At 46.5% G+C, this 13,353-nt stretch overlaps 1 protein-coding gene across 4 annotated transcripts in view; it reads left to right on the forward strand.

Moving 5' to 3' along the window:
* Positions 1-13,353, forward strand: part of LOC135377631 (Krueppel-like factor luna) — a 199,729-nt gene that overhangs the window by 149,923 nt on the left and 36,453 nt on the right. Inside the window, exon 1 of one of the 4 annotated variants that reach the window (XM_064610198.1) lies at positions 6,351-6,439. The exons of the other annotated variants lie outside the window; for them this stretch is intronic. The gene's annotated coding sequence lies outside the window, so the exon portion shown is untranslated. Of the gene's footprint in view, positions 1-6,350; positions 6,440-13,353 lie in introns of those variants that run through there. 4 annotated transcript variants of the gene reach the window in all.

Below are 13,353 nucleotides of genomic sequence, written 5' to 3' on the forward strand. Positions count from 1 at the left end.
ATGTGTGGAAGAAAAGATGAGTTTCCCCTCCCCCACTGGCTTTTTTAAACGTGCTGTACATTTCTGGGGACCTCCGTGATTTTGAAGCGGACCGCAAAAGTGCGACAGAAAAGCTATACACACACACACACACACACACACACACAAACACAAACACACACACACACACACACACACACACACACACACACACAAACACAAACACACAAACAAACAAACCGTTCCTACGATAAACGGTGATTTCAGAAAGATCAAAATATGGCAGACCTCGGAAACCTAGACAGCGTAAACAACGAGAATTGGCCGAGGGAGACCACAATTAGCGACGCGACGACACAGACACGTAAGCCTCATTCCTGCGATTCCTGGCGTCAACGCCTCTTTTCCCTGAGTTGTTTGAAGCCAGACAACGTCCGGAAATGGAACTCGCACCTCTTGATTGCCGCTCAAGAACGCTAACCTATTACGCCACACTGACATAGCTTACCAAGGGACCTCATTCAATGAACAGGACACGCGCTCACTCTCTTCACACACTCTCCTACATGGTTTATCTGACGCGCACGCAACGCAGGACGAGGCTGCGCCATTCTTGGCCTGCTGCTTCATGTTGTAGCCCATGATACTGGCCTGCCCCCCCCCCCCCCCCCCTCCCACGAAGCTTTGTACACCGAATGCAAGTGATCCCGGGAGGTGACGAATTCAATATCTTCCTTTTATTATTATTATTATTGTTTATTTATTTATCTTTATTATTTTTGCATTCAAACTCAACTCAACTCTGATCCCGCCTACCACAGATTTGATCGACATTGGTACCGTTCGGTTATTGTGAACGCGACGTTGCTACCATCCACAGAAACTTTGACGTCCGGAGGGTCACAATCACGATGCGCTCTCAAACGATACATAATTTATTCGTCTATTGAGTATTAAAATTTCATGCGTATGTTTCTCGTCTTATGGGGACATCGTTTACGGCGCTGTGTCGCCGATAAAGTTCGTCATCGCGCACGCTTCTTATACAAAATTTTCTACATTGACATCGAAGCGCTGTTTAACGTATTTGCACATACGAATGTCTACATCTCGAAAGAGATCTGTTGTGGAGAGCTCCCACCGAGGAATGCAAAGCGATACGAGGTCGGAATCGGAACCGTGTGCAGGAGATTCCCGGCGCACGTTACAGGTGATCGAAATTATCCACAATCCTACTCTGTGGCACGTGTAGCAGGTTACCACAGGCATACTCGCCTTACGTGTGAATCAACTCCTAATTATGCATGTTGGAACCTGCACCCAAAGTTGTCATAAATCAATCATAAGTGGGCTAAATGAGCTCACCTTGTGGAGGCCCATCTAATAACTAAAAGGAAGTATCACGGATGCCATATCGAATGAATTGAACCACTAAAAGCTTCAATTTAGAATCGTCGCAGTGTCGTTTACCGGCCCAAAAGTGTTTTCTACGCGTGTCTATTTTTTCAGGTATGCCAAAGGTACTGCCTATATTTTAATTTCTTTTTGACAGCATGTTGCCAGGGGAAGCTGTATACGGTCTCTCACCAAATCGAGGGGGGTCACTTCTACAAAGCATCTGGTCCTGAGCGTGCAGTCGAGTCCTCTCTTATCTATGAACATACCCGGGTAAATTATTTCTAAAATGTAATTAAATTACATTTCTCATTACTGCAATTGAAATGTAATGAAATTACATTAGAATTACTACGAAAAAGTAATGACATCACAAAGTCATTACTGCGAGCTTAATCGTAACGATATTGATGATGTTGAAATTCATTGTCAGATAACACTATGTTGTAACAACAAGATGTATTTTATTCTGTGTGTCACAGGGATTGTCATTTTCTCTTATTGCAAAAACCTCTTGTTGCAGCGTAGAAGCAACTGACTTTCAAAGTGGACGTCATTTAGGCTGCCTTCTTATGACTGAACGCGTCTTTAGCCATGCTGAAGACTCTCTCGACCAATGCAGACGATGGCAACGCGGTGTTGTAGTCATAGCGGGCGTTGGAATCCTTTAACTCGCCAGTCACCAACTCTCTCTTTGCCAAGTGCCAACACAGAACACACACACACACGATTATTTTGTAAAAAGTAATGAGTAATGTCATTAAAATTACTGCCCAAATGTAATTAAATTACATTACAAATTACCAGAAAAAGTACTTCATTACCGTAATTTCATTACGGTAATGACATTACTACCCAGGTATGTCTATGAAGCAGTATATCGGTGGACAGAAATATCTGGTAACATGCAAGGGGCTCAGCGAATTAACGTGCGTGTCACTGATAAACGACAACAACTCATTCTTGAACATTCGCATTTTTAGCTGCAGAACACTCATATTTTTTTTTAACAGGGATGAGCCTCCTCAACTACTCGTGTCGGGTATCCGCACCTTTGAATCAGTCGACAATAAATTCTCTGAACGGGCTCAAAGTCTCAAAAACGAAACGTTGTTTACGTTTCCCTTCAAGCACTATGGGATGACAATGTCTAGTTGCATTCAATTGGAGCCATGAACTGCAGCAAGCAACAGCATGAAGCGACTTCATAGGAGACAACGACCGTTGTCTCGAAAACAATGCCGGTCGCGAACTTCGAACGTGAGCTTGAATGGCAGCAGCGGGAGCGAGCCAGCAATACATCGAGGTCGTGTCCTCAGCTGTCTTGCCCGGGCGCCTGTTTTGTACTTGTACATTACAGCACGTAACAAGAGCCAAAGCATTTTTGACGGTTGTTGGAAGTGTGAAAGGAAAAGGAGTATATATCACCTGCCTTCATGTAACACACGATTTCTAACTATCTTTTACGGAATAAAATATCTTCCTATGTTGAGCAACCTATCATTCTGTTAGTTGGCTGCAGCGTTCAGTATGAAAGTACATTATCATAACCCTGCCAACATTGCTAGCACGATTGAGACGCGTTCACATACATGTGTCGTGTACGCACCGATTCTTAGCCGTGCATGCGCATTTTAAATTCCAAGTGAATTGCTAATAAACTTTTAGTAAAATTGCTAGCCGTTTCTATTTGATCAAATATTCGATAGCTTCCGATGCTTCATAACCGCAGCGAATGTGAAATGCCGAGATGTAAAATGTATACTATTTATATGTGTCTTGGTGTAAACGCTAGTTCTTGTCGGCTGTGCACTATTTCGAAGTTCCGTGTCAGAAGGCGAGTTCTAATGGAGCACATAGCCTTCCACGAAAGTAAGAACGTGTGGTCGTCGAATTCGTCCTGGTGCTGTTTTACACTGTGTTCTTCGATCCATTCACTATGTGTTTGAATAAGCATCGAGTATCCTATAGTGTTGGTGGCCTCAGCTACGTTCCTGCCAGGGGCGCATCCAGACCCTGGGTGTGTGTGTGGGGGATTCTTTGTCGAAGCCCTTAGTGGGGGAGGAGAGAGAAGAAAATCCAATGTATAAACTGGCGTTTTGGGAGGGGCGATCGCCCCCCCCCCCCTGGTTCCGCCATTGCATCCTGCAATATCATTCCGTAATGGTGTGATGTGATGTGATAGAAAAAAAAAAAAGTCAGACTGGCTACCCCAGGCTACTTAGCCGCAGTTACTTGAAATAAATAAAAAAGGGGAGAAAATCCAGTAGTTGGGGGGCGGAAGCCAAACATCCCGAAGTAGTGGGAACACTTGTCACAAACGAGACACCAGAAAGTGTCACCAAATGTCAATCAGATGCGTTTCTTCAAGGAAACGTAGTCCTGAGCGCTTTCAATGAAGCCGCTTGATGATTGAATGGCTGAGGACCCAGGAGCTTTACAAGTTCAAATGGCCGGGCGTCCATCAGGCGAGCCAGGTTTGCTTCTAGTGTCCTGCGACGACTGTCGGCATACTTGAAGTACCTGAGGAGGATGTGCTCTGTGTCCTCGACAACATCGCACTCACTGCACTTTGTAGATGGTGACTTGGCCAGTTTGTAGAGCAACCGACCGCTGTACGGGACATTCAGCCGGAGCCTATGCAGGAGACACGCTGCTTGTCGAGGAAACGACGGAGGTACCTGGAAGCGGAGCTCGGGGCCGACTCTGTACAACAGCGAATATCGAGCAGATCCTGTCAGCCAAAAAGAGCTGCACATTTGTTTTCTGAGTTCACGTATCATCCGCTTTGCGTTTCCGTGATGGTGATGTAATAAAGAAAAAAATGGGGATCTGAGTTTCGACGAAGTGGAACTGGCTACCCCAATCCGCTTACCACACAGAAAGTACAAATAGATGAGAGATGATGATGATGAACTATTACAATGTTCTCTTTTTATCAAAGAGATCGCTCTATATCGCACTGCTTTATCAAAGGCACAGTTGACACTGACGGCGGTCTATCCTCCGTCTATCGTATTGCATTGACTGTTCCTGGCAGGCTGCACTGCACTGCAGGCACCAACAGGCTGCACTAGCATCTCCAGTCCTGAAACAGTACTGTCTGTCTGTGATGGAGAGCCATCGTGGTAGGATCGCAATTTTTGCGGATGGGTCGACGTCAACGTCTGGGTCTGCATCAGCATTTGTTGTACCACAGCACAGCAGAGAAGGAGTGGCAGGCTATCCTACAGATCATCGTCTACAACAGCGGAATTGGTAGCCATGCAGCTGGCAATGCAGTATGTAGCCGCACGCCAGCTGCTTGCATGCGCAATGGGTCATGTATTGCGATTCAAAGGCCGCTATCCAAGCCATAACATCGTTCTTTGGAAGTCGTTGTATTGCGCCAATAGTACGGGACGTTCTCATCGCATACAAGAAAGCAGTAGATTCTGGCCACGGCATATTGATTCAGTGGACTCCTGGACATATTGGCATAGGGGGAATGAAGCTGCAGATGAGAAAGCAGATATAGCGCACCTATCGTCAAGGGAACACCTGGTGATATATTCCAGGTCAGATGTGAAACACCTGTTTTTTTTTAGTCCGTGCTAGCACCGCGAATCAACTGTGGGTATGAGCGGCGGACAGATGTAGAGAGGATAGCAGGAAGGAGTGGGGGACGGGTGGGTTAGTATGCGTCCTGTGCCGGCTTCAGGGGGAACTGTGCCGACATTCGTCTGGAAAGTCTTCCGAAAATCCAGGGAAAACCTCAGATAGCACAGTCAGTGGTAGGATTCGAACCAACCACCTCTCAGTCTTCACCACGACCTTGGCTACCACGACCTTGGCTACCACCAACGAGCGGGACGCCTTAACCCACTCGGCCATTCCGCTGGTCCTGTGTTAAATTGCTGACCGATGACATATGCAGAAGGCAATGGTTACAAGCCGACAGACGTTAATTCGGGGGACGAGTTCAATTTATTTCCTTTTTTTTCCTTACAAACAAACAAAGAAAAAAACGTCAATACTTGCTTCACCAGATAGACCCGGAGCTGAAAATCCGTGTTCCGTCCAGCATACCATACCTATACAAACACTTTTGCATCGGTTTCGCCTTAACGTTCCGTATGGTCAACAGTTCGCCATAAAGTCGGCAGGGGCTAGTTCAGCAAACTGTCCAGTGTGTGCATCTGTGGAAAACACGGAACACATCCTCTTGCACTGCACAAGATATGCATCCCAAAGAGCTACATTGAAGTCTGTTCTAGACCGCTTGGACAATAGAACCTTTGATACAGTCAAGGTGATGGGTGTACGGGAACCCAAGAAGAGAGATGCAGCGTTATCAGCACTTGTCAACTTCATACTGAGCAGTGATATCTAATCTGTATTTTAGGACCGCGTTCTAGGCACTTGTCGTCGAGTTCCTCGTTTTCCTCGCATTTCTTGCAATTCCTTTCACTTCTATAGGGGATGCAGCTACGCATGTGCCCTGGAGGCGTATGTTTTTCTATTTTTCTCTTTCTTTTTCCTTTCTGTAGGGTTCATCCATATAGGGGTTCTTTATGGGACTAGCAGAATTCGTCACGTGACGAATTCAATTTCTTCGCTTTTTTTTGTAGTTACATTCAAACTCAAACAATGTTCTACATGTATATCCTTCCTTCCTTCCTTTCTTCAACTGTAGTGACGAGCTCAAGAAAATGCAAGATTAAAGGCAAGTACGCAAAGGCGATAGCGTACGATGTACTAAAACTCACTGTTGTATCTGCAGTCGATGACATAGGTCGGCGCAATCATGATCGCAATGCCTTATCAAAGCCTGATGATCGCGATCATGAGTGCGATCACGAAGCACTGGCAAGGCTTCCGCGATCATGATCGCGCCGACCTATGGTCGATGATGGTGGTGTGCACAGTTGAAGAAAGCGTGACACATAAGTCCCAGCCATTTGCAAGCTCCGCTAGAGCAATATGGGCGCCGCTACAGTGCATTGCACGTGTCCTTCCATCAGTTACGCGTCAGCGCAGTCTGGAGAGAGCGAAGGCCACTGGATGAACATTGCCATAGTAGAAGGTGCGTTGCTGCTTTTGTCTTTTCTGTTCACTCCCGGCCATCCACAGTCATTCCAAGTCACGTCTTGTGGAAAGGAGAGCATAGACTCCATCAGGGGAAGGTAAAATGCGACTCGCGGGTTACGCGTGCTTACGCCTTCAGGAGGATCAGAAATCATCGTCTGCCTTCGGATGGATATCGGTTGGTGTCACGACATTGCGTCATTTTTGTCGCATGAGCGTGATTCAGGTCGCGTTTTACACTCCAAGCAAATTGTGACATATTACTGCTGCTGGACTGATCGTGCATTAAAAACAGTTTCTTAGTTTCCAGCGGAGGTATTTCAGGTCCTATTAGTCGTCGTCGAACGGATTCAGGGCTCCACCGGCGATTTTACCGAAAGTAAAGCTAAATGTAACGTGTGGACACGTGAAACATTTAGCGGCAGCTTAAAGAAAGGGAATCCCTTAAACCATCTTACGGTAATTCTCTCTCTCTCTCTCTTTTTTTCTATGCGAGCGTCTTGTTAAGCTTTCCTAGTTTTAGTTCTCTACTTTGGATACCTACATCCCAATTTCCTATTCCGTGAACCCGTCCCTCTCTACATGTCTTAATGTTCTCCACTCGCAGCATATACTTCCGGACCAAAGTGCACTTGGCTCTCAAATGGCCGCTCGTGGTCGTCAGGAACTCCATGGGCAGTCCAGTCTTCTTGAGGCTTTGATGTTATTCGCCGCTATATAGTGCAATCGTGCTGGTCCCTCTAGAAAAAAAGACAAGAAACGGGAAACCACTGGGACAGGGAAAGTGATCCAAGGCTGCATATAGGGAGGCGCCACCATTACCCCAATCGCTTTTTAAATCGCCATTTTATTCTTCCTCCATTTGTTTAGAGAGCTCTTAAACATATGCGGGGCACATCCCCCATTCGCTGTCTGCATTGACTTTGGCGACGATTTCTATGCCGAAACGGCGTCGTCTCTCTAAATGCTATTCGCAGTCGTCTTCCCTCACTTTGCTGCGCTCTTCTGCTCCAACTCGCTTCTGCAACCGTTCGGAAACGCCATTACGCCGGCTCGCGACGGCAGCCCAATTTCGTCGCCGTCTCTTTTTAAAACATCATCATCTTAATGGTTCTTTATATTTATGTATATGCGACACTCATATATAAAACGCGCTATCGATTGGGCGTAAATTATTTCTTCGCGCACTACGCAGTCTTGGATAACAGCGGTGGAAGCAAGATTACCCGGCACCATACGGCGATCAAAAAGCATCCCACTGATGGGGGGGGGGGGGGGGGGGGGGGGGGGGAGAAGGATGCTCCCCGCGTAAAGGTGTAGAATGAAATTGAGTGCCGGAGCTCGACACCACATGCACTGCTGGGATTACGGCCGTTGAGTAATCTATCACGCCAACAAAGAGAGCCCAAGTTGGTAAACTTTACGTATTTTAATCCCTCGAAAAACGCGCCGCAAACCTATAGAACGTCTCATTATTTTTCGATGCTAATGCGAGTGTGCGCGTTAGCTGTTTTGGAGAAAATCTGAGCGGAAAATTATATTTGCGAGCGAAGAAGAGCGTGTAAGAATAATTGATGCCAAAGACTAACGGGTGCTTGACGGACCTTACTTGTTTGGTGTGCTTGAGGTTCTGACAGCAAAGTTGAGCATTAATCTTCATCTTACTCATATCTTATGTGCAGATAGTGCAGCATCTGCCTCAAAGTTTACCGTAAATTTTGTTTGTATACCGGGTACATACATACTATTCTTGGGGACCACTAGATGGGTGTCTTCTTGGCTCGGATCGGGAGAAAGCAGCATGACGTTTATCCGTGTGTCTATCCCTGCTATTGCGTTTTGGCCGTGTTGCGTTCGTTTGATAAAGGTAGTTGGAAATTTTCCCCCAGAGGGCGATGGTAGGTACTATATCAAAGGGCAGGCTTACCCAAACAGCCTGTGCAGTCTCCATGCAAGACGCAGACAACAAGGACTTTGTAGGCGTACTTCCCACTTCCACGTGAAATCCGGATACCAAGATAGCAGTCATTTGGCTTTGGTTTAGGGTGGTAAAGGGTGACGTTTGTCACTACCTAGCCCCGCATAGTGTAGTGTCTTGCACTCTGCGTTCCACGACGATAACAACAACTTTATTTTATGATGATGATGATTGGGGAGTTTCATCGTCAGGGGCGATATCTACCCCATTGCTGGTGGTAATGTGGGGGAAATTGAATAATGAGTTCCATGTTCCGCGACGAGTTTAAGTTAGGCATCTAAATAATGAAGTGCAACGTCCAATCAGTTTCAATTCCCACAGATTCATTTCTTGTTGGGCGTTTTGGGGACGCTGTCACCAACCGCATTTTTTCGTTCTCGTTGCTTCATGTGATTCACTCAAAATGCGTTTCTGTTGTCATCAAGCTAGAGAGCGAGAATATACTGGCGGGGGGCGCTATGCGTGCCAGTATACGTCTCTTAATCGAGAGTCTCATTCACTCTCATACTCCCACTGACTGGCTGCTGGACAATGCTAGATCTTGAGGCATGCTGTGACTGTACGTGGAAAACTTGTCGCCAGTCCATGGACCGCTTCCTTGAAACTTTTCAGAAGGTATAAAAACGCGCTCGTAAAAGAACAAGGGTATGGGAACCGTCTCTTGGCGACACTGTAACTTTTATACCCGGGCATGGCTGACTTGCACGTATAACCCCTCCGAGGCATCCTAAACTTCAACCGAGCATTCCATTTCTCTCTTTCATTTTTTTTTTTTTTCTTACGACCGTTGCACCACACGAATACTTCGGACATAATTTCTCTCAGATGTGTACGAACTTCATTGCTATATCACTTTTTCCGTCTATTCTCATTCTACGCTTATGTATGTTAGTGGTGCCCCGCTGGTGTGGATATCCTCGATTGGGCACAGTTTCCCGTTAAACTGTAGGGGTGACGTGACGTTCGCCAAAGTCATAAAATTGTCTCAGGGGTCAATAGAGCATGTCGTATACTGCCATTGCATTTCCCTCCGAGAAAGAGAAACTCCATCGAATGAAGGAGCGTTTGACGGGTACATGTAGAAAGAATCACCTGGAAGCTCGGGATCATACGTGTGCGCTCCGTTGAGACTAGGGTTGCCACCTTTCGTACTGAAAAATACCGGCTGAGGGAGAGGGGGGTGGAATAGAGGGAAAGGGGGAAATGTTCGCGGGAAAGGGGAAGTGGGTGAGGGGTGGAGAGTATACAGAGAGAGAGAAAGAAGGAACCAGCGTACTCCCTGAAGACAACAATGATAATAATAATAATGAATAACTAAGAAAACGACTGGTGACTACGGAGTTGGGTCTGTGCTCCAGATTTATTCAAGCTGTAATGGAATGTTGAAAGGAAAACCCTGTAAAAGCCCCTATGAAAGGTGTTGAGCCACAAATACCGGCAAAAGGCTGCCGGTATCATCATCCTACCGGCAACCGGCAGAGCGGGCAAATAACCGGCCGTGCCGGTATAATACCGGCCTGGTGGCAACCCTAGTTGAGAGTCTGCTAGCAAATGATTTAGTGAACTTCAGGGATGGCGGCTCAAAGGAAACGAACTTCTCTTCTTTCGTTGACCCCTTTATTGATGGAATGCTTTGTTGGGTAAGCCGTGGAATGGAATTATTGCCAGAGACAGAGAAGAACTCAGGTGAAGTTACGAGGACTGACAACGGTGCTCTATCCTAAAACTCTCCATCCTCGCTATACCGATCGGCATTGTGAGGACTCACCTTAAGCTTTGCCACTGGCGATGTTACCGCAGTGACACCAAAATGAAGGCGTGAATTGTTCTTGTTTCGCATTTTTTGCGTGGTATCGATTTCACCCTACCTTGGCCAATTGCACAACATGCACGAGCCATTCAAACACTTTTTGCTCGTCTATAGTCAACCCGTTAACATCTCAACAAAAGTATCCCGTGCAAATGTGGCTGTCCGTTATGCGACGCTTATTTTCATTAATCAGTTTTTTAAGTGTACAACGAAAGTAGAATTTGCAGTAACCCTGTTCCTTTTTATGAGCCCAACCCAGAACTGGCGCAGGATAGCGTGACCCTGCTTTACCATTACCGCTTATAAATAAAGGAACGTCCGAGCGTGAGTCATACTAATGACGTCATATCAGGTGACTGGAAACCCCATTTGGGGCATGCCGGCGTCTGTCTGCCCGGGCCTGGTAAATCGATATCCTCCCGTAGTAGTTCTGCTCCTCGTGGACATTTACATTGTCTGCGCTCTGCAGGAACCTAACCGATATTGGCTTCATCTGTTTCTGCAATGATGTTATGGACGCTATACCAGTCTGCTTTTTATCTATATCTTACGTAGACCGGGACATCTCAAAGGCTGTGTGTTGGTGCATCAGGATGCTGTAATGAACTAAAGACAACAAATGCTGCACAACGTTGCTGGAAGTAGGTGAAATATGATGACCTGTCCCTCCCCCCCCCCGTATCAACCAGTTATACTAAGTTACCTCAACGTGGTAACTGTAGCTGTTACTAGTTATAGTATTTAAAAAGTTAGCAGCTGTAACTCAGTTGCTGTTTTTAGAAGTTAACTGTAACTCTTGCTTAACTTATGGCGAATTGGCCACGGCCGATATGGAGCTGCAGTGCGTGTTTCGCTCGTTGTTTGAGATCAACGCGCTCCTCTACGGAGCGCTCTTCCTGCCGAAAAACCTCGGACTAGGGCGGAACTCCAGCAGTGCACTGTCGTTAGTTCCGCATCTTGCAAGGCCGAGCAACAGCGAGCGTTGGAACAACTCGCTGAGTTTGCCGGATGCGCGTAACGACTTCCGCCAGGCTCTTGGTGGTATGCGATTGTTTTTCGCTGGGTGGATTCTGTCCCTCTATATGCTGTATCTTTATTTTTCTTCTTCTTTTTGCTGTGTGCGGATTCAGATCCTCTGACTACGACAGTATACTTCGTTGGAGCTCTGGTCGAATTCTAGCTGTTTCAGCGGAGTATAAGGAAGAACGCTCCATCGTGGAGCTATAGTTGATCTGAAACGACTAGCGAAAGACGAGAGTATACGCTCCGGATCGACCAATGACACACGCATACTCTGTCGGGGAGAAAAAAAGAAAAGAAAAGAAATGCCGCTCGAGATTGACCAGTTGCTCCTCTTGGCATTTTGCGAGGCTATTGGTTTATGGCTTAATTCCATAATAGGTGAAGACGGTGAACTGAAACTCTCTGAAACGCTGTCGCTCTTGTGGTAGCCGCCACTGAGATCGCCTTTGTTTATGAGCATGTCATGGAACCTCGCCACATCGCACACGACAGGGATCTTGGGTTACGTAAGACAAGGCACTAATGTCAAAGACCATTGCCAAGGCTGCACCCTCTTCCGTTGTACAGTCTTGCCATGCAGTTTGGGAAATTGAAACTGTCCATTTGCGTGCTCCCCCAACCGGTCACGTGCGTGGTGTGTCTCTTGTTGCAGACAGGCTCCAGACACCCGCGTAGTCTAAGTTTAGTTTATTATCTAAGCATATCCTAAAAGAGCGAGGCCTGTTCTCCCGCAGACTGCCGTTTGACGACGGACAATCCCTCGAGATGGATAGTCCGTGCTCCGGAAGTCTCGATGAGAGACCCGTCTTTGGAAGTTCCTTGGAGCCCCCCTGGGGGATGTCTGCGTGAGACCTCCCTCAAAACCTCCGAGATGGGCGCTTCACGCATCACTCTACAAAGAGAGACATTCGTTGTTCCGATAGACACTTTTCTTTTTCGGCAAGTAAATGTAACACGCCGAAGCGCGCGACTAACCGCGAGGGACTGGGGGGAGCCACAAATATCGCGCGACAAATAATGCTAAGAAGAGCAGGAAGGAGTATAGTTAGGAAGAGGCCATGTGGGCTTCAGGTTGCAATCTCGCTAAACGGCTCTCAAATGCCATTCCCTGTATTTCAGTGTATAAAAAAAAAAAAAAAAACTCTTTGACGCTTCGGCGCGTGGGAGCACATGTGGTGGAGCATTTGTTTAGTGTTTACCATAGAGTTGCAGTGAGCGCTTCCTGTGAAGATGTGGTGGACCAGAACGAAAATAGCTCAGAAAATCAGGAATTACACACATGTAGTTTGGATTGCCTTCCTGTCGTCCACTGGATTGCTCCAGACGCTTTAATTCTTTCTCGTATTTTCATCCTTCCTTCATCACCTTCATATAATGTTCCACGTGCGTGCAGTAGGGTAGGGTACCGCACCACCGTGGTGAAACACCCCATCTCATCGTCATCATCTATTGTTGTTGTTCCCTATGCAACGAGCTTACGCGAAATTTTGAAAGCTGCATCAGCTGATGAAGTTAACGAAGAAAACCAATCCAGTCTGCTATTTTCTTACCGTATATAAACTTTACGGTGTCAGTCTTGGCGCACGCAAACGGTGCATTTGATGGAACAAGATGCTCGATCCGCACGATGCGGTCACATTGAAGACGCAGGTAATATATGTGACTTTAGTAGTCCTGCACTGTTCCAGGACAAACTAATCGAAACGAGTACCTCGGCAGCATGATGGGTGCCGCGCGAGCGACTATTAAGAAGGAATCGTCTGTAAGCATGCATTCAAACACACATACTTCTTTATACGTATTCGTTCTGTTGAACGTTCCAGGCTTTCTTGATTTATTTTTCCTTCATAATCTATATCTACCTAACGTTTGTAAGTGATTCGGAGTAGCCTGCGCCTCGGTCGTGGAAGCCCAACATCTCCCTATTTCTATTCCTGTACACATAACCGTACCTGTTGGTAAGCGTGCCTCACTATGTATAGGCTACATCATTTCTTGCGTGATAATAAAACTAAAGCATTCTGGCCAACATGCAGAAGGTCGAAAGATAAGCAATTTTGGAGTTGGGAGAACATTTTACTGAGAACTGGGTGCAGAGCAC

This window comes from Ornithodoros turicata, chromosome 1, assembly GCF_037126465.1.
Source record: "Ornithodoros turicata isolate Travis chromosome 1, ASM3712646v1, whole genome shotgun sequence".
NCBI classification, from domain to species: Eukaryota; Metazoa; Arthropoda; class Arachnida; order Ixodida; family Argasidae; genus Ornithodoros; species Ornithodoros turicata.